The 22,984-nt window shown below is 37.7% G+C and overlaps 1 long non-coding RNA gene across 1 annotated transcript in view; it reads left to right on the plus strand.

Annotated features, from left to right (window-relative positions):
* Positions 1 to 22,984, plus strand: part of LOC148056550 (uncharacterized) — a 122,567-nt gene that overhangs the window by 71,087 nt on the left and 28,496 nt on the right. The window contains exon 2 of the long non-coding RNA XR_015703110.1: positions 2,955 to 3,041. This is a non-coding gene — a long non-coding RNA (uncharacterized LOC148056550). The remainder of the gene's footprint in view (positions 1 to 2,954; positions 3,042 to 22,984) is intronic.

The raw sequence follows: 22,984 nt of genomic DNA on the forward strand, positions 1-22,984 counted from the left end.
TTATGACTACAAGAACAGTTGGCAAGAAGAGATTCACATTTGTGAATCTACTTGCTTAACTAGGAAAGCTAATCTGTTTCAGTAATGTGCATGCTACGTACTGATATTATATATTACAGAATTAGGATTTTAAAAAAAAAAAAGAGGAAAATTGGGTTTTGTTTCAAAAGTTTGTTACCTGCTATAGAAGATCACTTATCACACAGGGCTACAGGTCTTGATATAGTCCCAGAGTCAATTCATCCATCAATAGAATTAACCACAGCCCCTTATTTCAGAATGATCCATCATTTTCGTAAGCAGGCTATTGCTTTTAGAGGACTTTATCCTTTCAGATGGCTCTTTTTTTTTTTTTCTAATTATACCAGCACATTGATGAGAAAAATAAATTACCAACTGAAATACTGGCTAGTGCGTGTGATACTGGACTACGGCTGGATGCTGTTTGGATTTCTATATCATCTTTTTAAGAACAGTGCCAGGAGCTAATGACTGTGATTTGATCCCACATTAGCAGGGCTCTTGTTATTGAAAGGATTCATCATGCATAGAAATTATTTGTGCTTTAGCTGGAGGCCATATTCTGTGCTCTCTGTGTTTGGCATGGAACATGCTGTCTTCATTTCTACTCACTTACCCGTGAAACAAATGACAGAAGGGAAGGGACAAATGCAGCCTATTTGTCATTTTCCCTCTGTGCCTCCTCTCCCCCTACATCAATAGAAGAATGGAAGGAATAAAGAACAATCCTACTAAATGAAAACTAAAGAAAAACAGAGAAGTGTGAAGTGACCTTTTTGGTTGTCTGTTTTAAAAAAAAAAAGCACCAACAAAGGCAAAAAAACCTCAAACACACCCAACCAAAACAAAACAAAAAAACCCCACACACCCAAAGCCTAGTAGTAACAAACTCCAAGCAGTTTAACATCACGCTGCTTTCCAAGCCCACTGTGTATCTGTTGGCACTTATTATTAACAAGGGAATTGTAGCTCTGCTTCCTGACGGTTGGGAAATCCTAGTAAAGTTCTAATAACCTCATACTGTTTGAGGAGTAAAGTTTCCCATGAGAGACCAACATCCATTGGTATGTCCCCTGCTATCCCTGCTGCTGTTAAAGGGAAGGCTCTCCTGGTAGCAGGCAGAGTAAGAGCATTTTTTCTGCAGGCATAGGCTAAACAGATCATGCCACAAAAAAACATCAGCACACCATGGGCATAGGTCCTTAACAGCTGAAGGATACAACAGGTGACTGAAAGGTAGGTATTGATTGAAGCTGAGTAAGTAACCTTGGTAACCCAGAGTCTCCCTTTGGGAATCAGTACTATGTATTTTGTATTTTCTGTGGATCCTAGGAATTATAAGAGATGAAATGTTAATATTTATTTCCTCCAGAGAAGATTAAAAAGGTGTTTTAGCACAACTTCAAGATCAAATTCATAAGGAAATATTGTACAGAGTGCATATATTGCAGATATCTTACTTTATTTTTAGCAATGTGGAATAAGCTCGGAGTCAGCCTGAAACTAAGAATGCGTATATTTAAATGTAACAAAGTTCCATTTAAGTAAGCTGAATTAAGTTGAGATGTCAGCAAAGCTTCACTACACTGAATGAAATGGCAGTTTAAGTAAATAAACTCACTAAAGAATTGGCAGGTTTTAAGTGTAGATGCAAAGTCCTATTGTCTTATTAAGTCACCCTAGAATTTATGATACCCTTGCATATATACATCATGCTGCTATTGTAATATTTGATGCTGGAAGCAAAAAAAAAAAAAAAAAAAAGGAAAAAGGAAAAAAACCTAAAAAATCCTTAGACCTTTGAAAAGGCTATCATTTTTCTCTTTCTTTAAATTAATCCCTAACAGCGTAATAGAGACTACACATTTTACATTTATCCAGTAACAGAATATATTCTGTTCCTGTGTATGAATAGTTTTAAGTATAACAGCCTCTGGTAGTAATTCATGATCTTTAAAGTTTATTTCTGAATGTCAAGAGAGTTTCTATTTTAATTTAATTTACAGGTGTGCTTATAGTTTGATTGAATCCAGTCATTAATGACTAGAAAATAAATGTCTTTGTGATAAAGGAAGATTGATCAGAAAACAGGAGGTTTAGTCCACTGCGTATGTCATGGATAAGGAGAATCTACATTTTTTTTTTTTTTTTTTTTATACTGTGACTCCAGGTGACTTGGTGCCATTTTTCCCACTCTAATTTTCTCTGTAGTCTAATTACTTCCATACATAGAATTTTGAAAATCTTTCCTCTAAGCAAGCAGATATTTGGGCTTATTACTCTTTCTTGCTTTCAGTAAGTGCATTTATTGTAAAAGCAAGCCCTTGCTCACATCCCCTAACATGAATAATTAGTTCTATCCAACTAAATCTTGTTACCACTTTATCACAATTAATTTTTTCCCTTAGAAATGTTTAGGTTAATGTTTTCCCCATGCTCCGGAAACCATACTTGTCTGGAGAGCTCTCTATTACATTGCCACACATTACAAATTATCTGGACCCTGTGACTTCTGGCACGAGCCTCAAAATAATATTCAAGAGATCCTTAACAGATTATGCTGAAAGGAAGTGGGTTTGGATGTTGCTGTTTGGTGCCTGCTTTAGACCATGGGTGTTGTACGTGCTCTCAGGGTTGTTATCTATATGCAGGAGACAAACTCATTATAACTTCTCAGATATGACAGTGCGGTAAGAAATGAGAGGTTTTGAGGTGTTGCTGCTGTTGTTTTCATGGTTTAGGTGCTTTGTACCTAAGAACTGTAGTAAAAAAAATCCAGCCTTTTCTCCCGAAATCTGGCATTCTCAGGAGAACGAAAGGACCACAGATGCTTATGAAGGTGCTTGAATAACCCAGGAGACAATATTTCTTAAGATGTAATACAGCAGTGTCAATATTCAGCTGTCCAATTCAAGCTGTCATTGTTTTTGTAGGTCCATTACAGCACTGGAAATTTTAAGGACGGCTGTAAAGGGAAACAAGAAGTGCCTTTGCAGATGTTTACTCATCATTCTGTTTAGGTGAGCAGCATGGGAGAAAACAAAATGGTTTTCTGAAAGTTCTTAGTATTTAAGTCATGAAGGCTTTGGTGTAGTTTATATGGGACTGGCAAAGACTGCAAGGTATGCATTATTAGCACTACTGTACTCATGGGGTCAGTCAAGTTTTTTCACTCCAGCCTGCTTTCTGATGAAAAGTCATCTATGTCTGTCTTTCATCCCAGTGAAAAATCACCTTATTTATGTATATATACCAAAGTATCTTTAGTATATTTAGTTTGTTACTAAGGCCTTCAGGTTTTATTTGCCTCCTGCTATTGAGGTACTGGGATTCCTTCCCTGCTGCTTTGTTCCTTCCAGTTCCCATTTCTTTATTTTTCTGTTTTCCATTGTATACCTTTGCAAGAATGGAAGAATGGCTGAAAATTCAGCATCACAAAAGAGAAAGTGGAGAAAAAAGAAAATAAAAAAGAAATCTGGATATTGTTCACTTTATATATATAAACTTTAAAAAGAGAGCATAGTCACATAAGGGAGAAAAAAAATCTGAAATTTGGGGATTTTTTTTTTGAAAACTGTGTATTTTTTCAGCTGAGTTTATTTCCTTGAATATGTGTAGAGCCAAACTTCAGAAGAAATGAGTATTTTTAAGTTAGCATCCAGGATTTCTTCAGCTTTGGTGAACAGAAGTACTTGCTTGCCCCATTAAGCAAAGCCCCATGGAGTTTGCATTTATTCAGTTACTTGTTACATAGGGACATATTTTGCTGGAGGGGCTTAAGAGTTTCCTTTTCTAGAGGAGCAAAAGGACATTATCATCAGTAGGTTCTTTTCGCACCTTGTGAAAAATGAAACATGCTGCACAGCAGGGAAGGAGAGGGACTGATGTTTAAAGGCTAAATTCTATTTCTGGAGACGTTTTTCGCAAGCCAAATCTGCAAGCATTAGCACACAAATTCATCCTGGGTATAGTCTAGAAACATTAACAGGGGTGTAAAAGTACAGAGCAAGAAATAGTTCCAGATATTTGTTAAAACATACCTATTTCTATTGCATGTGCTTGTCTTCTCATAATAATTGTGATCAGAAATTGGAAGGCAAGTGAGTGAATGTTTCAGTATTGTCCTTCTCCTTGCACAAAGATTGAGTCAGAGGCTGACTATGAATCCGATAAAACAGTGGGATAAAGAAAGGTGAGGAAGAAAGATGTAAGCAGATGCTGAAACACTACACCATCCCTAAAAGGCTGCAAAACACAAATTAACCCACCTTCTCCCTTCAAAGCTCTGTCTGTCCTTTAGGGCTATTTAACATATAACTCTCCAGAACAAGGGTGCCTTACACTGTGTATTTTTATAGCACTGGGGTACAGTGGGGTTTCAATTTCTGGTAGGAATTTTAGGTACTATTGTGTTAAATATAGCAAATAATGTGTTATTTGAATATTGATATTCTCTGTTAGGTCCTACTGCTGAATTTCAGGACATTTGAGAATAACGTCATGAAGTCTCTCGCTCTAAAAAAGAAACACAAAATACACAATAAGTCAGAGGGGAGCAACCCAGCTACTATTTAACTGTTTGGTGTGGGCATCTTCTAGAACTGCAGAATGAATGGAACTCTTTCTATGTTATTTTCACAAGATTATGGCCAAGAATGTGCCATAAATCTTGATGTTCCAGATGTGAGGCTAGTTAGGTAGTAAAGTTAGCCAAACAAAAGTGCATCTCCCCCTCATGCAAATCAGTGTCCTCTTGTAAGTCATTAAAAGGTTTGTGATTTATAATCAGCTTATACGAACATTTATTGGGTCTTTCAAAAAGATTTGTAATGGTGATGCTTGGAGCAGATTGACTTGCATGGGACCACAAGGCTTACGATGCCACAAGCTGTTGTTCACTTCTGTGTTATAATTCTTTGGAGACAGTTTACTTGAAGTTCTTGAAGCCAGCTATCGTGCTTCTGAGCCCTAGAAGTGAGAGGAATACCGAATGCAAATCCTACCACATGATGTAATCTGGAAACCCTGAAAATAAGCTCACTCTAGGTTTAGTAATGACCTTAGTCTGTAAGGTGATCCAGATGTTTCAGAACCATATGCATTAAATATTTTTATTTATAGAAATTCCTCCCAGATTTACTTGGGGCCAGATTCACATTGTACCTATTGTTTTTAGATAATGTGAGTGACTTTTGCTACAAGAAAGATGTAAATTAAATGCCAGTTACCTAAGTTAAAGGCCTACTAGCTTGAGACAGTGTTGCAAATATCCTCTCTATTACAAATGCTGCTTCATTGTATCATAGCTAATTTGAGATTGTGCCCATGCTGCAATGAGACATATGATTACATCATCGCCATGAGCAGGGATACCTGGGCTAGCTTTTATCTAGCAACTGTGAGCTGCTGTGGCAGTGTGGATTTCAGAATGGACTGTCCAAGATTGTCCATGAGGCATCCTGGACATGAATGGAAAGACCAAGACATCAGCGAGGTCTGTGCTGTTGCGGTTTCACTGATTTCTGGTACTCTAGGTATATTAAAGATAATTCAGATATGACTATCTGTGTGGCACTCTCTGCTTGTATAGCAGCACACCATATCCTAAATAGAATGGTAGCTTGTGGTATGGAGATAATGGTTATTATTCAGCATATCTCTTCTATAAAGATATTCAGGCAGTGTCTCTCCCCTTATGAGCTATTCATCTAATTCTTTCCTGAGGCTGTGAGTCATAGCACATCAGATTTGGGTTTAAAATTCAGAACCAACTGTGCTAATATCATATAGTGTCTTTCTGGCAAACACTGCAAATTCTCAGAACACACATCTGCAATTCTAAACATGCTAGAGACTTGGGTTACAAAGTTTAGTTTAGAAGCAAGCCGCCAATATGCACAAAAAAATTACTGCATCACAAGAACCATCAGCCAGTTACTGAGATGATTGCCAGTTCTGCCTGAATATAAGCTAAAAGCCTTGATGCTCACAGGTTCATCTGCCTTTTCAGGTAACTGTATTTTTCACTTACATTCCAACAACACTCAAAATAAGCGTTCTCCCCCACACCCTGATCCTGCCAGGGCATCACAAAGATTTTACATGACCCATTTTACCATATATAATCTCTATGGTAAAAAATAATCTTCGTGGGTTAGATGTTTGTGTTCTGCTCCAGAGCTGCTCAGAAAAAATTAATACTCAAAATTAATGATCCACTGGTTTTATTGCTGAAGATTCCCTGTTAAAATTGCATGTACTGAGCACAGATAAGACATGGATAGGAGGGAGAAGATGCCAGTGTCCCACTGCTGGATAGCGAGATTGCAGCAGTCGTGTGGATGTGGAAAAGTTGTAGCAGCTTTTTGAACCTCTGCCCCCGGAGTACCTATGGAGGCAACTGGTTAGTGTCTCCATTGCCTGGGCTGTTGCATTTTGTAAAAAACAATTAAACATTCATCAAAGAACGTGAAGGTGGGATCGATAATATTTGAGGGAAAACACTGAGACTCTAGACAAAGTATTTTCACCGTGTTTGGCACTATTGTGGATAACAATTCAAAGTCTAAAACCAACAATTAATAATCAGGAATTCAAATAAATATATGCCACGTTCTGAAAGGTAGTGCTCTACGTGCAATATAATGTGAAGTCCGTGACCTGATGCTGGAAGTATTTAGCATTTTGGCTGATGGAGTAACCCTGGGTCTCCAGCGATTTATTACCTCTTTACCTCTGAAGCAGGTTAAAGTTACGTCAGATGTAATATGTATCAAGCTTATGTATATGCATATGAGCCTGCACATTATATGTATGATGTGTTTAAATTAGTGCTTTTTTCATATTCCAATTTAAATGACTGCCTTTTTCAAGTTCTAATTTTATTGATGCAGAGAAAAGAAAGATACACATGCTATGTCATAACAACAGGATAACCATATGCCACTCAATCATTTGATTCGCATTATGAAAACAGCATCAGGGTTTTGTGAAAACTGTCATTTTGGAATGCCTAAGCTAACAGCTAAGTCATTCTTATCACATAGTGAAGTTCCTGAGCCTGGAGTATTTCATCAGTGACACTTCAACTGAAGAATTTTTAAAATATGCTGATTTGTTTGAAGGGAAAAATTGTTTAAAAATATCTGTGAAAAGAAGGTTTGAAGAATTTTGAAATTTATATTTTGCCTTTTTTGAACACATATTTGAATAGAAGTTTAAGTATTTTTCCTGAGAATCTGTTTTATAAATGGGTGGGGGGTGTATGTGTATTTAGAAACAGGTATGTATATATGTTTATGCAAGTACTTATACAGCTGTTACACCGTAGTACATGTCCAAAGTATGTGCATTTTTTTTGGGGGGGGGGGGGAAGACCCACTGATCCATCTCTTGCTCTCATATCCAAAACAGCAATATAAGTGGAATGGATCCAATCATTGTATAGGTCCAGTCCAAGGACTGCTTGGTCCTTTATCACTGCCTCTGGCTTTGAGATGCAATCAGTATCTGTTTAGCTAGTGAAATGAGCAGCTACTTAGCTAGTGCCTTCCAAGGAATGGTGGTGAGTTATTTCCTATCGAGCTGATTCACTGCAAGACAAAGGAAATTATCCCACTCTTACCTCCAAGGCATACAATCAGGTAGCAGATATTTATTGGTTGTTTGTACTGAATTCCCTTGGACCTTGCATATTGCACAAATCCTGATTTCCTTCCTGGATTTGTCTCCTTCCTGGCATTTCTGGCTTCCTTACCTTTGGTCTGGTAGGGACTGTGCACCGGGTTGCAAAGCACTGTAGGCAGGGATCTCAGTTAACACATGTGAGGTAGGTAGGATGTGCTTCTGGTCTTTTCGTAGACATTAAAGACTGTAATTGTTGGTTTGCCCCTTTATTCAACGTTACAGCAAGACTTAGGTTTGTAATTTCACTTTTTGCTAATGAAGATCTGCCCCTAGTCTCTTCAAGCAGAGTATTTAGCTTATGGTCTTGTTTACAGGAGCTGGAATCATTTAGCTAGAGGAAAGTCTTTTAGAAACAGTGCTTGTAGGGGATGTAGAAATATTGGTGAGACTGTTAACTATATAATGAGAAAGGAAAGAAGGAGTAGGTACAACAGCACCTTTTGTATGGAGCACTCACCTGGGAATTGGGAGACCTAAATTTAAATCCCAGCTCTGAGTTTGCACCCCTTTGTAATGTTAGGTAGTTGCTTAACTTTTGTGTGTCTCAATTCCCCATCAGTAAAATGGAGGTAATATGCAATTTACAGGGAGGCTTAGAATAAATAAAGATTGAGAGATTGTCAGAAACAATGGGTGAGGGGGCCCACACAAGTAGCACACACAGACACATATATCATCATTATGGATTTTTCCCTTACAGCCCAGGAAGGTGGCTTTTTACATGTATAATCCCCGTGGTAAAAATCATCCTAGTGAATTAGATGTTTGTGTGCTGTGCCGAGAAATGTACCTTATGTGAGAAATCTCTACCTAAATAAGAATGCTCTGGAGACACTTAAGGTACAAATAAAAAATGGTTATGTCAACTGCTGTGTATCTTTTAAGCAAGAGAAATGTTACTTTTTTTACATTGCCTCAGTCTTTCTCCTGATTTAACTGCCAAAAAGTCCTCTGATCACAACAGTGCTGTTGTATAGTTGACCTGCTGTGCTGATCCTAAGTACTGCAATATATTTTAAGGTGGAATGAGCTGTGAGCATTTTAAATTAGGTTATGTGCCTTAAGGTGGCAGTTGCTGCTCCCAGGCACAATTAGAGTAATGAAATGAAAGCTGATTTAATGGTTACAATAAAAGAAATAAAATAGCGAGGTCTGGCCAGACCAGTTTTTATTCAAGTTTCTATTAAGAAAGAATGCAACCCATAAAAGTAATACCAGCCTGGAAATCATAATGGTTTTTTCATATCATGATAAAGATTGGATATGTTCTTGCTGAGAGGTTCGTTTTGTGTTTTGTTTTGGTTTTTTTGTGTTTTGTTTTGTTTTTTTTTTTAATAAATTCTCTTCAGTATTTATAATCAGCACCAGAAATATATTTCGGAGTGTGTGTTCTCTCATAAGGAGGCTGGCTTACATTTACCTGAGCTATATTTTGTCAATAAAGCAGTAATAATATATCAAGATACACACCTGAAAATATTTTAATGGACTATTTGTCTGTCATCTTTGATCTGTAGTGAGAGGGATTTATGGATGTTGGCCTGGGGAACAAACAAACACAGAAGCGCTCACAGAGCTTTTTCTCCCGTAGGAGAGGCTACACGATTATTTTTCTGCAGCAAATGTAGCCTGGTGAAGGTGAAGCTACATCCCCGTTTCCACCCTGTGTGATTTGTCTAGCCAAATGTGGAAGTCAATGGAGCTCTGACAAGCCTGGTCCAGTTGCCCTGTCTAGCTGGTGATGTGCTCCATAGGAATCCTAGTATGCAGGAATATCATTTAAAATGGCTAATTACGGAGGGAGTTGTGTAAGTGACAAGTGGGTCTTGTCCCCATTGCTGTCAAGCTCATGCTGTTAAGTATGGTTTCAGTTAGTTATTATCCTGGGACTGAGTCTAAAGTCAGCAGGTGCAGAAAATGTCTGGAACTGTAATTTATAAGTCTTTACCTTCTAAACATCAGATGTCTTTAGGTAAATGAAATACAGCAGTTTTTTTTAATAGTCTGTAGCCTGTACTTTCCAGAAATCAATAAACCTTTAGTTACAATTTTGTTTGGGGAAAATATATTGATAAATACCACCTGATAAACATGGATTCTAAAAAGGCAGAAAAAGAATGGTGTGCTTTTCATGGAAACCTTTACTTCCTAATCTGCCTTTCCCTTAAGAACTGAGAATTTGTCACTTTTCTTTCAATAGCAGATAAAGTGACTAGATAGCTTTGGGAATTAAAGATATCCTTGAATCTTTTACCAGTTTTGCTAGATAATAAAAAGCAGTCTCGTCAGGCCATGCATTTACAGGAGGCCAACTCCCAAACACTGTTGCTGGCTTTCAGATATTTGAAACAAGGATGGACATAAATAAAATCTGGGAGGGGAGTTATTCAAAGATACAACTACAATCTAGATGCTATACTATTGTGGAGTTTTAATGAGAGTGGCTGTCATAAATGAGAAAAATGTATTTAGTGTAATGTCTAAACCTCTTACTGAAGTCAAAGGGGAAAAAAAAATCCTCCTGGTTTCCAAAATACAAGAATTCAGGGGGTATTTTGTTCTATATATTTGTGTTTCTTGATAACATCACCTTTCTCGTTGTTTATTTAGGCCCAGATATTGCACTGATAGCATGCAGTGAGTCTGCTAAATTAATCAATCTTGACAGAAGACAGATACGTAACAGTATATTCCATTAATACACTATGATTTCTCATTTGTTTCACATTTGACTAGAATCATAACTAGCTATGAACAAACCTTAGTTTTAGAGGTAACAAAGAAATAAACTACAAGAGCTGGTGACACAAGGAGGCAGCCGCCTTGTGTGACAGAAATATCTTTTAATATAGCAACTCTGTCCTAGAACCAGGTGACAGTAGAAAAACCAGCAATGTCCCCATGAGAGTTGTTAACGGAGGCTCTCCTTCATGCTTAAAAGAAAACTCCAGCCACTCTGCTTAGCACAGCAGTCTAAAGTTCACGCAGATAAGGAGACCTTTTCTAATGTGTCATGTGCAGAACAATGTCTTTTAAAGTAAAGTGTTAATTAAAATCGACATTTCTTACAGTGGTAGTGCTAGAAAGTACTATCGTTTGTAATGCCAATTCACTGTGGACCAAATTTATCTGCTGTATGCCTATTTTACACTCATCAAAATGACAATTAGGTATTTTAAGCAGCTCAAAACATTCCAGACAACTAAATATGATTTCCTGTCCAGAATACCTAAACCTTCAAAAGATTAGTGAAGTCTAAGCTGCAAATTACAACATTTCTTTTTAAACCTACTCCACTCACAGCTCTTAGGTTTTTAGGGGAATGGTATTGCATCAAGCAGAGCAGTGCAGAGGAGTTAAACTGTGGCCCAGGCACTCAAAAAAAACTCTGGAGGGTTTGTCTGTTCAAAAAGAAATAGAGAACTGGTTTAACGTGGAATCATTCACCTATACTACTGACAGCCAGACTGGTTGAATTGTGATTCAGCATGTTGATCCATAGGTACATTTAGACATCTGACATTTGAACGTGTTAGAGAAGAGTTGAAGTACGTGGTATTTTTACCCTGACTTTTCTTTATTCTTACACACAGATATAAACATGTTTATATTTTGCAAGTTCTTTCCACAAAGCATACCTACAATATGACTTTTCTTAGTAATCCACTAGTTAAGTATTGTGCAGATAAAGTATCGTTTCATGTCTTGATTAGTAGTGCAACATCCTTTTCTCTGGTATTGACCAATAATGTCACCCACTCATTTCCATTCAGACTATTGCTGCTGAAATCATACCCTAGATTATGTGATTGTCTCCTCCTACTCCACCGAATCAAATATTAATCGTTTTCCCTCTGAAAAGCCATATCCCACTTTTCCTGTCATCTTCTAGGAAGTAGTAGTAGCTTGACTTCTCTCCCCAGCCTGACAACCGCCCCCGTGGACCACTATTTTAGTACCTTTTCCATGTTGCCCTTGACACTCTCTATAACCCTCAATGAAACAAAAACATTTTCCTCTTTAAAGCTCTCCTGACAGGAGTTAGGCTGCCAGTGTGCTGAGACCACTGACTAAATTGCTGACCAAAGCTGTGTCATAGTTTCCTTGAACTGTCCCTGGTTTTGTTTCTCTGTTGTTTGACATCTTCAGTTATAAACCTTTTCGGTCAAGGACTTTGATTTATTTTCTTTGCACGATGTGTTAAGGCCATAGACCATAAGTGAGACAATTGTTTTTCCGCAGTAGTGCAAATAAATGTCTGAGGCAGGACTAAGCTATGCAGATCAAAACTTTCAAATCAATGTTCCATATAGCCATAACTAAAACTCCATAAATAAACTAGTTTTAAGTTCTGAAATGCATTCTAGTATATACAACACCCCATCTTCTTGCACCCTGCACGCTTACAAAAAAATATAATCATGTTACTTCATGCCCAGATATTGCCTACTTAAGTGTGTTGTTTGAAATCCAAATAGGCACTTGAACTTCAGCTCTGACTTTGGAATTACACTGTTTGACTTGAACAAATGGTCCTCTGGGATGGTATTTTTTTTTTAACATGCCATTTTTGCTCCTATCAAAGGATGAATTTTGCCAGTGTTCCACTGGGGCAATCATTAAAAATAAACAAAATGAATTTGTAATTATTTTATTCCTGTGCAATATAATTTTTCTAACCCTAATAATTATGTAACTTGCAGTTACTGTGATCGCAACTCCATTGAGTTTAATGGGACTTTTTCCAGTCTCTTTGGTGAGTTTTGGACCGGGTCCTCAACAGAGGACATGCTAGTTTTATCTGGTTTGGGCAATTAAGATATGATCTGATTTAATTTGTATCATCAGGAGGTGAGGTTTTGCGAGTCATCCTCCACTGTCTGCTTTCAAGCTTCTTCCTGAACTTTGAACAACCGTTATTGAAAATGTGAGTCATGATAGCATATTAAATATTAAAACCAGTTTAAGATTTAATCCCAATTTATAGTGCAGCTTTGTCTAATTTACTGCATATTACACAATTTCCTTTACAGATAACTTTTAGTGTGCTATATAAATAATAAATCAGCCTCTCATGATTCTCAATTGTTCTAATATGGTTTTATATTAAACTTACATTTGCCATCATTTAAATGTTGCTAGACCAATTTATTTTATTTTTTCTCTTTTACCTATTCCGTCTGCACATTAGTTCTTTTATAATGTTATAGGTTCTATCTAGAAAATTATAGGTATTCAAGCATTTTAAGTTCTTTGTTTTCATTTCTTTTAAAGCAGAATAGAAATAACCTTAGCATGCATAAATGACAGAGCGAAAACATAGGTTCAGTGGGTTATAGAAGTTTATCCCTAATCAGTGAGAGAAATTCTGGTGTCACTGTGTTCTGTATTCTGCTTATACAATCAACTGAGAGCATTAGATCCTCATCTTGCTAATACTTACGCGGGTCTTAGTGTTTAGTATTAAGCATTTGTCCCTAGGGAGGTTACTTTGCCTTAGTTTCAAAACTTTAGGGTTTAATAACTGCCCAACTTTCAGTTGAAAGTTAAATGTGTTTACATAATTCACTCTAGGCATTTAAAAATTTGATGTGGTAGCTATGACCTGTGAAATATTATCAGTAATGTCTCTCTTTCTCTGACCTTTGTCCTCCATGATGTGAAATGATTTTCTGATATACCTGTGCTTTTGCCACGCAGCTGAAAGATGTGCTCACTGTTGAAAGCATGAGTAGGAAAGCAAAGGGGAAAGTTGAGAAAGATAGGGAGCACACCCACACCCACACACCCCCTGCCAAAAAAAAGGAGGGGAAAAACAAAGAAGGAAGGAAACATAAGCATTAGAGAAGCATTGTCTGGTTTGATAATGCTGATATAATTGCTAGCTTTGTGCCCAAATGAGAACAGTCTTACTCCTTCTCAGTCTCCTTTATTTTTTATTTTTCCTATTCAGCGAAAAGAATCAGATCTGCTGTGAGTAATGTATGGTGGGTTTAACTGAAGCCTCAAGCCAACTCTGTCTCTGGTATTTTTCAGCATACATGCAGACTGTTGATATTTATTTCATATTGTACGTGATAATTGAGGCTTTTCTAATGTTTAGACTGTAACCATTAATGGCAAGATTTCATTAGGTGGGTACTGCCAAATGCTTTTATTCAAAGACATGAAGGAATCTGTTTCTAAAGGCTATTTTATAAAGGGTGAGAAATTTTTTTATTATTATTTTTTTAATTCCTATGGGTTGATGGATGAAGAAGAAATTAGGAATTATTTAACTAATCTTAATTTCCACATTATATGAACAAGGAAGTAAATATTGGGAAATAAATGCATTAAAGAGAGAGTTTGGCTCTTGAGAATGTTTAATTGAAGACAGGAAAAAAAAAAGGTTGTCCTTAGGGGGGGGAAAAAAAAAACATTAAAACTTTCTTTTCTTCCAGAACTATTGAAAAAATTCTGAAAGCAGAAGTAGTAGTATATTATATAAAGAGGTTACAGCCTATGGGTATCCTAGAGAACAAAACTTGAGACATAAAAGAAGCCAACGAGAAATAATGATATGTTTTTAAGGCTCAACATCTCAATATTTTTTTATTTTCTATTCCCTTCCACTGAGCAGGTGGTTCTGACATTATGCAGATACATGTTTTATTTAAAGCACTCCTTCAACCTAAGTGTAAATTTGGAGGGGGGAAGATGTTAAATATTGAATACTGACTATTCTGATAAACTCCTCTCTAAGAAAATTAGTATCTATAAACTTTTACTCTGATCTTCAGACATTCACAGATAGAGTCTACACCAGGAATGTGACCTGCTCATAGTATCAAGGCCTTGTGCCTTTCTTCTGTGGTATTTCTGCCTGACATCCAAATGGAATTAGGATTCAGGATCATGAAGTTTCACAATCTTCTCCATTGAACAAAAGCTATATAGTCAGGTTGAGCACCTGCTTCTCACCTTAAAGTAAGGATAGTATTTAATTCATAGAAAAATCTGCAATGTGATGTGTTGTGGGGATTGCAAACGGCTAAACGCTTCGGAAAACCCAGCCTAAATCATATCTGACTCTGTTTAAAAAAAAAAATAAAAAATCTTAGCCTTTGATACCTCAGCATTACCTGCAAAATGTGACAAGCTTGTTTTCTGTGTACAAGGACTTGCTGGAACTCTGGTAAACAAAGCAGTCCAAAGATCCTAATTTGTCCTAGAATTGTGAAGTTGTTGCAGAACTTCCTGGGTAATGAAACCTTTGTGAGAAAGGTTCAAACAAGAGTCCGATTGATTTTGGGGTGTCTGACCATTGTGAGGCGAGCCCACGTTTGCAATCAGTCCAAGATAACAAGCTCTCTGGAGGTGAAGAAACAAGAAGCAAAAGAGGAGACAGTTTAAGGAGACAGTGGCAGGGATGCTGAGGAATGGTCCGAGAGAGCTGTGACAGCAGCAGGCTATGGCACAGTAGACCAGAGAAGAAAGTAGCAGGAGTCAAAACGCTGAAGTGGGGCAATATGAAGAAGCTGTGATCTAGATGGCAGTAGCAAGAAGGGGGAGCAAGTGAGACATGCCTCCAAAAATCTGGGGACCACTGAATTAGGAACCTCTGGGTTCTACTAATGAAACTTTATAACTTTGGTGTTTTCTGAAGTTATATAGGAAGGTGTTTGTGTCCCCTGGGGAGCTATGGCTTGAAACAATTTGGAAAAAAAAAAAAAAAAAAAAAGGCATGGGGCTGTCAGTGAGGTTCATTCTCTTCTGTTACCTGGTTTATAGCAAAATTGCTTAGCACTCAGGGTGGCTCCTGTAAAGAAGAAAAATTGTCTTGCTCCAAAAATGGCATGCAGCAGTTGGGAGGAAAAATTATGCAGACAGCATTTTCCTACAGTGGCATTTGGAGGTGCTATTGTAGCCGGCTCCTAGGAGAGGTCAGTTTTAGGTCATTTATCATTTACAGCACAGAGTGCATCATAGGCACACTGAGAGCAACCGCGAAGGGATGACACATGAGCTACAGTTTCTTCTGTAAACCTTCACTCTGAACTGTTATTTTATTACTTGCTCATTTTTTATTCTATTAAAATGGGAAAGGAGTCTTTCCTTGCTCTTCTCCATTATTCTGAGCATAGCTTGTACATAAAAGGAGAGAATCAAGTACTTTCACGCACTTTGCCATCATTCTCCTTCATGCGGTGTTCTCCATTGAACTGCCAAAAGGGAATGGGGGACAGAAACACTTTGCCCCGCCTGATATCCCTTGGTAGAAGGAAGCTGTCAAGAAACCTGAAGTTTTAGAGGAGGGTCTCAAGACTGACAGGCAGAGCCAAAAGCAGAGCAGCAGGTGGAGTGGGGGGGAATAAATTTCCAGACTTTTGGAGAGGGGAAGGGAAGGAGTCTGTCATCTTTGATGTCTTAATTTTCAAAACATATCCCTGAAACTTATAAGCAAATGCCTAGTGTATTTGACTGTTGGTTTAGAGTAACTGGAAGAATAATAAGTCTCTACAATTTTTTGTGACATTTTTAATTTTCTAGCAATGGAAAATTACATAAGAGCAATTAAATCATGATAACACTAAAAGCCTTCCGCAGTCTGTACCTCTGATTTGGAAGAGTCAGTGTACAAAAACCAATGAGGACATTATAGACAGAAGTAAAAGAAGAAGAGATTTTAGACAAGTATTGTATTGACTGAAAACAAGAATTGCTGGGTTTAGTGCTGGATCATTGACAATTTAACCAATAAACATAACTTTGTGAATTTAGGGTTTTTAGGACTTGTGGAATAAAATACCAAAGGAGGTTTATTCAAGCAAGCACTGAGTATTTTTGGTTGTTACTACAGATTCTGGTATATATGCAAGTTTTATGTTATAATTTACAGAATAACAGAGACATTACAAGCATACACTGCCATACAGTTGCAGCATTTATTATATTCCTATGAATTACTTCAGTAAGTATAGTCATATTAGAAGGAGCGATTCACGGGTAGCTGGAGCAGCCTTTTCTGCATATTGGGCAATGAAATAATGGAAAGGTCACCAAAACTGTTTTCTGTGCTAATTGTGATCTTGTAAAAAAAAAAAACCTGATTTTAACCAGTCTTTGTTATCGTTTGGCTTTGTGATATCTAAATACTGTTCTGATATTTCAAGACGTGTAGCCTTCTAAGTAACATCTGAAATGAATGCCAACGTATGGCACTAAGGGGTGTAAAAATACCCTTGGGACCTAGTGGCTCCATGTTTACCAAGGGAACTGTAACTATAACCTTTGTTACATGTCTATGAGTAGGACATAGAGTTTAGTCTCCTGCCAGTGCCTCTGAGAGTCACAACGTCATTACAGAAGACACAGAGTGGCTGGCAGTGCCAGCTTTAAGATGCAAAGTATAAAACCAAAGCCCTGGCTACCTCCGGTCATTAAAATTCTCATGGAAGCTTTTTGTGTTAGAGAAGCAGTTATTAATCCAATGTGCTGGCAAACTTCCAGCTTAAATCAATGACATTCAGCAAAAGTTTCCTTATGTAGAAAAGTTATTAATTGTTTTATAATGTGGAGCATTTGTCCTGTTGTGGAGGTGACTGCCACTTCTGAGATCGGTGAATGTTTAGGATAACTGATGCTATATAAAGTCAGTTTTAGACAGAATGAATGAAATCTATCATCTTTCCATACAACTCTGTCTTTGGGTTATGGACTCTGTAATTGTCCTCGTTGCATCCGGTTACCGTGAACAAAACAGCAAGGCCAAACTAACTTCTGGGGAGCCCTTAGTGTTGCTGCCATTTATGGTCAAGATTTTGGTTTTGACATTTTAAGTTTATGAATATTCTTCCTCCTTTTTTAATAGTTTAAGTACAAAAGGGACCAGCATTGCTACAGCTATTATCCTTAAAAGCAAAAAGACTTTTGTAGCTGAATTAATAGCAATTTTGAGGACAGCTGTCTTCCAGGAGCACACCCTTCACTTTTATAAAGAAATTGCTCTGTGCCATAGAGTTATATTTTTATTATTTAAATCTAAATATTATTTAAATCATTGGCTAATATTACACAAAGGTTATTTATCTTTCTGTGCACTTTTAAAATACCTGTGGAATTGCCATGTTTTCTGTGGGTATTTCATGCTCAGTTTTTCAGTCTGTCTCTCCAAGTGTTCTGCAAATTGATCAATAATTTTTATGCACTATAGTAGGTGCCAACTGCAGCAATATCACAGAGCTAAATTCTGCTTTTATATCAGCATAAAGTGAGCGAGTGCTCATCATGCTTATTTGAAGTCAACTTAGTTTGGCAAATCTTAGTTACAGGCTGCACGATGAGCAGCCAGATTTTCTAATAAATACAGGCTTAGACTGCATTCTTCAAAAGACAGCACGTTTGGTCTCTGAAGGAGTATTTTGTTACTAAACTGAACCAGAAGATACTCTAGGGTTAGATTCAAGGCTAGCTGTAGAAGCGCTACATTGGTATTTGTTTTTTCATATATAACCCTCTATGCAATATAAAAAGAACCAGGGCATCAGATTCAGTGTGTGTCAGAAGAAATCAAACACATTTGTAAGAAAACTCTGTCCTTCCTGTCTGGGAACTCTATAACGTGTATGCAGTTCATATGATAGTGCTACAATCAGGGGGGTGATCATTTGCAGATTTTACTGTACTGTCAGCATAATACTTGGATCTGTATTTCTGGAATCTAGAAATCTAGATCTGTAGGTTTCTTTTACTAGACGTTGGCTCTTCTTGCGTAACTGCTTAGCCTAGTGCTGCTGTTTAATTCCTACAAAAATTTTCTTGCTAAGTGGCATTCTAGCATCAGTCCACAATGCTTGCCTGTTCTCTGTGGATAACCAGCTTGAGTTACCAAAACATCTGTGGGATGTACCCAGCAACATCACTAAATTTCTAAGGTAACCATAGGAGGTATTCAAGCCACATGAAACCTAGTGTGAACACACTTGTAAAAGCTTTTAAGCAGCAACCCACAGTGTGATTGCCTCTGATCATTCTGAAAGAAACTTTGTTCAAGATTTTTCAAAGGCTGAACATTGATCGAATGTATTATTTGTGATGCAGAACAAGTGTGTTTACATCATGATGCCCAGAGGAAATCTGAACTTCTGTTAGATTTTCTTTAATGTATTTGCTATATTATTTTCAGCTTTAAAAATATATATGGGCATAGATTGTTTATATGGACAAACTGTGGTCTTATTTAAAAACTGTTGGTGTACACTGGGTTTGTTTGTGCCCCTTCATAAGTAAATTAACCATTAAAAATTGGGGATAATCAGGGTATAGTATTCCAGGACAATCCCAGTCATGCAGAAAATCAGGGGACACAAATATTGTGTAACAGCATTGTTATGGTTTCCCTTCAGCTTTATCTAAATTGTTGTTTCTTATATGTTATAGTGCATGTACTAATCAAGCCCGCTCATTTAGTTTCTTATCCTCCTTCTCTTATAAGTGTCTCTTGCTCAATGACTATAATCAAGGTATTCTGCCTGAAAGGAAATGAATAGAGTTGAATAATGGCCAGCAGAGCGTTTCTAATGTGTCCCCAGACTTTTGAACCATGTAAATTTTGGAGATGCTTGCACCTAGCATTTTGTTTCATACTAATGTTCATACTTAAGCTGTTTATTATATTATGTATAGTTGTATGAACGATCTATAATCTGCATCATATACTGACCATTAAATAAGAAAATATCTGCCTCTGGAAAAAAACACTGACAAAACAATTTTTGATTATAAAAATGTTCTTCAGTTGTGATAGAAAAGATCTAACAAATGGCAACTTGCTCTAGAAAAATTCTGGTTAGAAGTAAAGTTTTTTTTTTACACAATGAAATACAGTTCTGAAAGGGGTGATATAATATGGTTACTAATTGTGATTAGAAGTGATGACCCAGAATTAGTCGATGACTTGATGAAGCAGCTTCCAAAGTATCTAGAGATGCTACAGATTCTTCATCATGTTGCAATGAAGCATGTGCAAATTAAATCAAGAGGTATGGATATGATGTGGGAATAATTCTTGACTTTGTGGACATAAAGCATGGACAATCAAAATGGTCCCTCCTAGCTGTAACCCTACATCTAATATTTTACAACAGTATTTATTTTTACTTCATATCTATAGTACAGAATTTGCAAATAATTTATGTAGATGTATTTACATATTAGAGCTGCTTTGTGTAATTGCCCACAAGATAGCCAAGTCAAATTTCTTTTTTGTTACTTTTTTACCAAATTGCACTTAGAAATAGTTCAGCTTGTTTTGAGTTTTGTGAAAATCCTTTTGAACAATTTTCAGACAACTCTAGAAGTGACATGAAACGTATTACTGGAAACCATCAAGGCAGAATAAGACCCTAAAGGAAGCAATGCATTATCATCATTCAATGGAAGAAAGCAGATACAGTCAGAAAAGTCTGGGATTCATTTTGTCTCTGCTGTTTGTTACTAACATAGTCAAAGAAAAAGAGCTTAATCTGAAAACAACAAAGAACAACTCTGTCAATCCTGTTTAGAAAATATGTCCAAAACCCTGACATGTTTATCGTGTTCCTTACTCATGCAGGCACTGAATCAGTGAGATTCATGTGCCAGGCATGGTATAATGTGCGTCTAACATACATTAGGCTACCAATCAGTAACGAATTACTCTCCAAACTGTGTGGCAGGACTGTGACACTGAAATAGTGGGGAAAAGACTATTCACACATCATACTATGCTAATGTATACAGTTTTGCCTTAAATCATACAGTAACTGTTGTATACATTTCCAGAAAAATGGCAGCCTTTTAGAGTCTGTGTCTCCCATGAAGTAATTTCTCAGGTAAACAGGAGGCTTTAGCCACTTATTTAATAGTTCTTGTTTTGGCACATACTTGCTGAGAGATCTTGAGCAAAAATAGTTCCAAGCATTAATATCTATGTCCAAAAAGATGCATCTGAATTGTCCTACAGGGTATGCAATAATGGAGTTCGTCCTCACCTGTAGTGGAGGCAGTATAAAAATATATTAAAAAAAACAGCAACTCTAAACTGCCTTATGACTCCCAGGCCTTGGGACAGAGTTTATCCCATGGTGTAACTTAAAACAGCCTTAAGGCTGCTCTCATCTGTACTAGCTGAATTGGGGATAGTCTGAGCTTAGCAGTATGCCAGAGGATTCCTTGAAAGGTCCTTCTGAGCTGTAGACCAAGAAGGGTTTGGCACAGACCTGGTGTGGCTGACTCTCAGCTGCTCAGATTTCCTGATCAAACACTGGAACAGGTTGCCCAGAGAGGCTGCGGAGTCTCCATGCTTGGAGATACTCAAACCCTGACTGGACACAGTCCTGGACAACCTACCCTAGCTGCCCTTGCTTGTGCAGGGAGTGGGACTAGATGATCTCCAGTGGTGCCTTCCAACCTCAGCCATTGTGTGTGTGATTCTGTTTAATCCTCACCTGTTCTTCTGCCTGCTAATAATAAATGAGGGTTGGTTGGTTGGCTTGTTTGCTTTAAATGAAAGATCATAGTTCAGGATTCTGCCTATTCGGATATGGAACATCATATGAAAAGATTCTTCTGCAGGTTTTCTTTTGTGCCAGGCCTGTCCTGAGATTGGTCTTCTGGGAGCAGCCTCTGCCTGTATGCAAATGTGCATTCAGATCTGTCCCTTGTTTTAAGGAGCTTCAGGCAGTGATAATGTAATGGTCTCTTATTAGCATATAGGCACATTTCCTGCTCCTGGGGGCAACAATGAAGTGTAGCTCCTGCTAGCTATTGTCTGAGGCAGGATATATGCAGAGACAGCAAGGTACAAGGCAGAAAATCAGGTTGGTTTGGTTTTTTGTTTGGGTTTTTTTTGTTGTTTTTTTTTCCCATTCCGCCTCCAAGACTTCTCTAGAGATTTCTCTTGAAACTTTTCTTGTTTTATATTGGGCTAATAATTTGTAGAGCACTGCTTCACTGTGAGCAGGAGGACAAAAAGCAAAGCAAGATTGTTTTACATTAATCTTATTTTTCAACTTTATATGTTTTTCTTATCAAGTATTCACACTTTGCTTCAAGTGAAGAACAGTATGATAAATTCATGGGTTTTTTGTTTTCTTTATAACATAGCACTTGCCCTGCAGTGAGAATCAGCATCTCTGGATCACTTGTTAGCTGCAAGTGCATTCATTTGAATTTTACCATCGATCTGTTCTACCCTATGACTCACTTTTGTGGTGCTTAATTTCTAACACACTGCTTATATACTCCAAAGGGTGTTTTGGTTTGTTTTTTTTTTTTTCTGTTGCCCACCTTAATCCTTTTCTAATGAATAAGTTCAGAGCAAAACACTGACTGCATGGATCAATATTCTAAGTAGTAATTTTGCAAGCAGGCAAAATGGTCTGTTTCTGAAAGGTAAACTGATGAAATGTTAGCTAGCAGAGACAGAATAGAATCCCTTTTACTGTGAATTAGAGGATATGGGCCAATACACCTGTACTGCCTGAATAAAATATGGATCACTGGGAATAGATAAAAGCCTGAAGTATTTTAAAAAATGTCTTGTCTTATTGTACAGCTAGACATGCAATTGAGGTCCTTAACTATTTTCAAATGTTAAAATTATTCATGTCTTGTCATACTTTTCTTCTCTGCAAAATGTTCTGTCTCAGTTGTAGTGCAGAGCATGCACAGAGGCAGTGCAGACACCTCCAGGCAGCCCAACACTGGGAGAGGATACGACCAGCCTACAGTGCGGGTGCACAAGGGATGGTGGTTGAGATCCAGTGGTGAGCGCAGCCCTTGGCTACACAGTCTCACCTTCTTTAGTTTGTGATTTTATTTGTGGAGCTCTCCAGACTAGTCTGTCTTGTTGCTCTGAGGGTAAATATCACCTGTGATACCTCCCTGTGCCAAGGTGTTACCCGTAATACTTCACAGCCGGTGAGTATTCACCCTAGTGTTGTGCTAAAGATGACCTGCTGCCCTCTACAAGATGTGCCTATTTCTCTTTGCTGGAGACGGAAGGAAGAGATGGGGAGATCATCTTCACCTCCCCACTGTCAGGCAGCTGCTGGGACAGGAGCAGTCCCCAAGACTGACAGAGAATAGGCAATTCCCTTCTTCCTATGGGAAAATCCCCTGAGAACTGCACTACAGGAATAGTAATTCCACATGCCGAGGAGGCTTAGTGGTAACGCTGTCTGCTGTGTGGTGTTAGGGCTCTGCGATGGAGAAATACGTGATGACTGAGATGCAACGACTAGAGAAGTAAGCA

The sequence above is a fragment of the Nipponia nippon genome, unplaced genomic scaffold, assembly GCF_047370975.1.
Source record: "Nipponia nippon isolate SJK-2023a ecotype South Korea unplaced genomic scaffold, ASM4737097v1 scaffold_13, whole genome shotgun sequence".
Taxonomy (NCBI): domain Eukaryota; kingdom Metazoa; phylum Chordata; class Aves; order Pelecaniformes; family Threskiornithidae; genus Nipponia; species Nipponia nippon.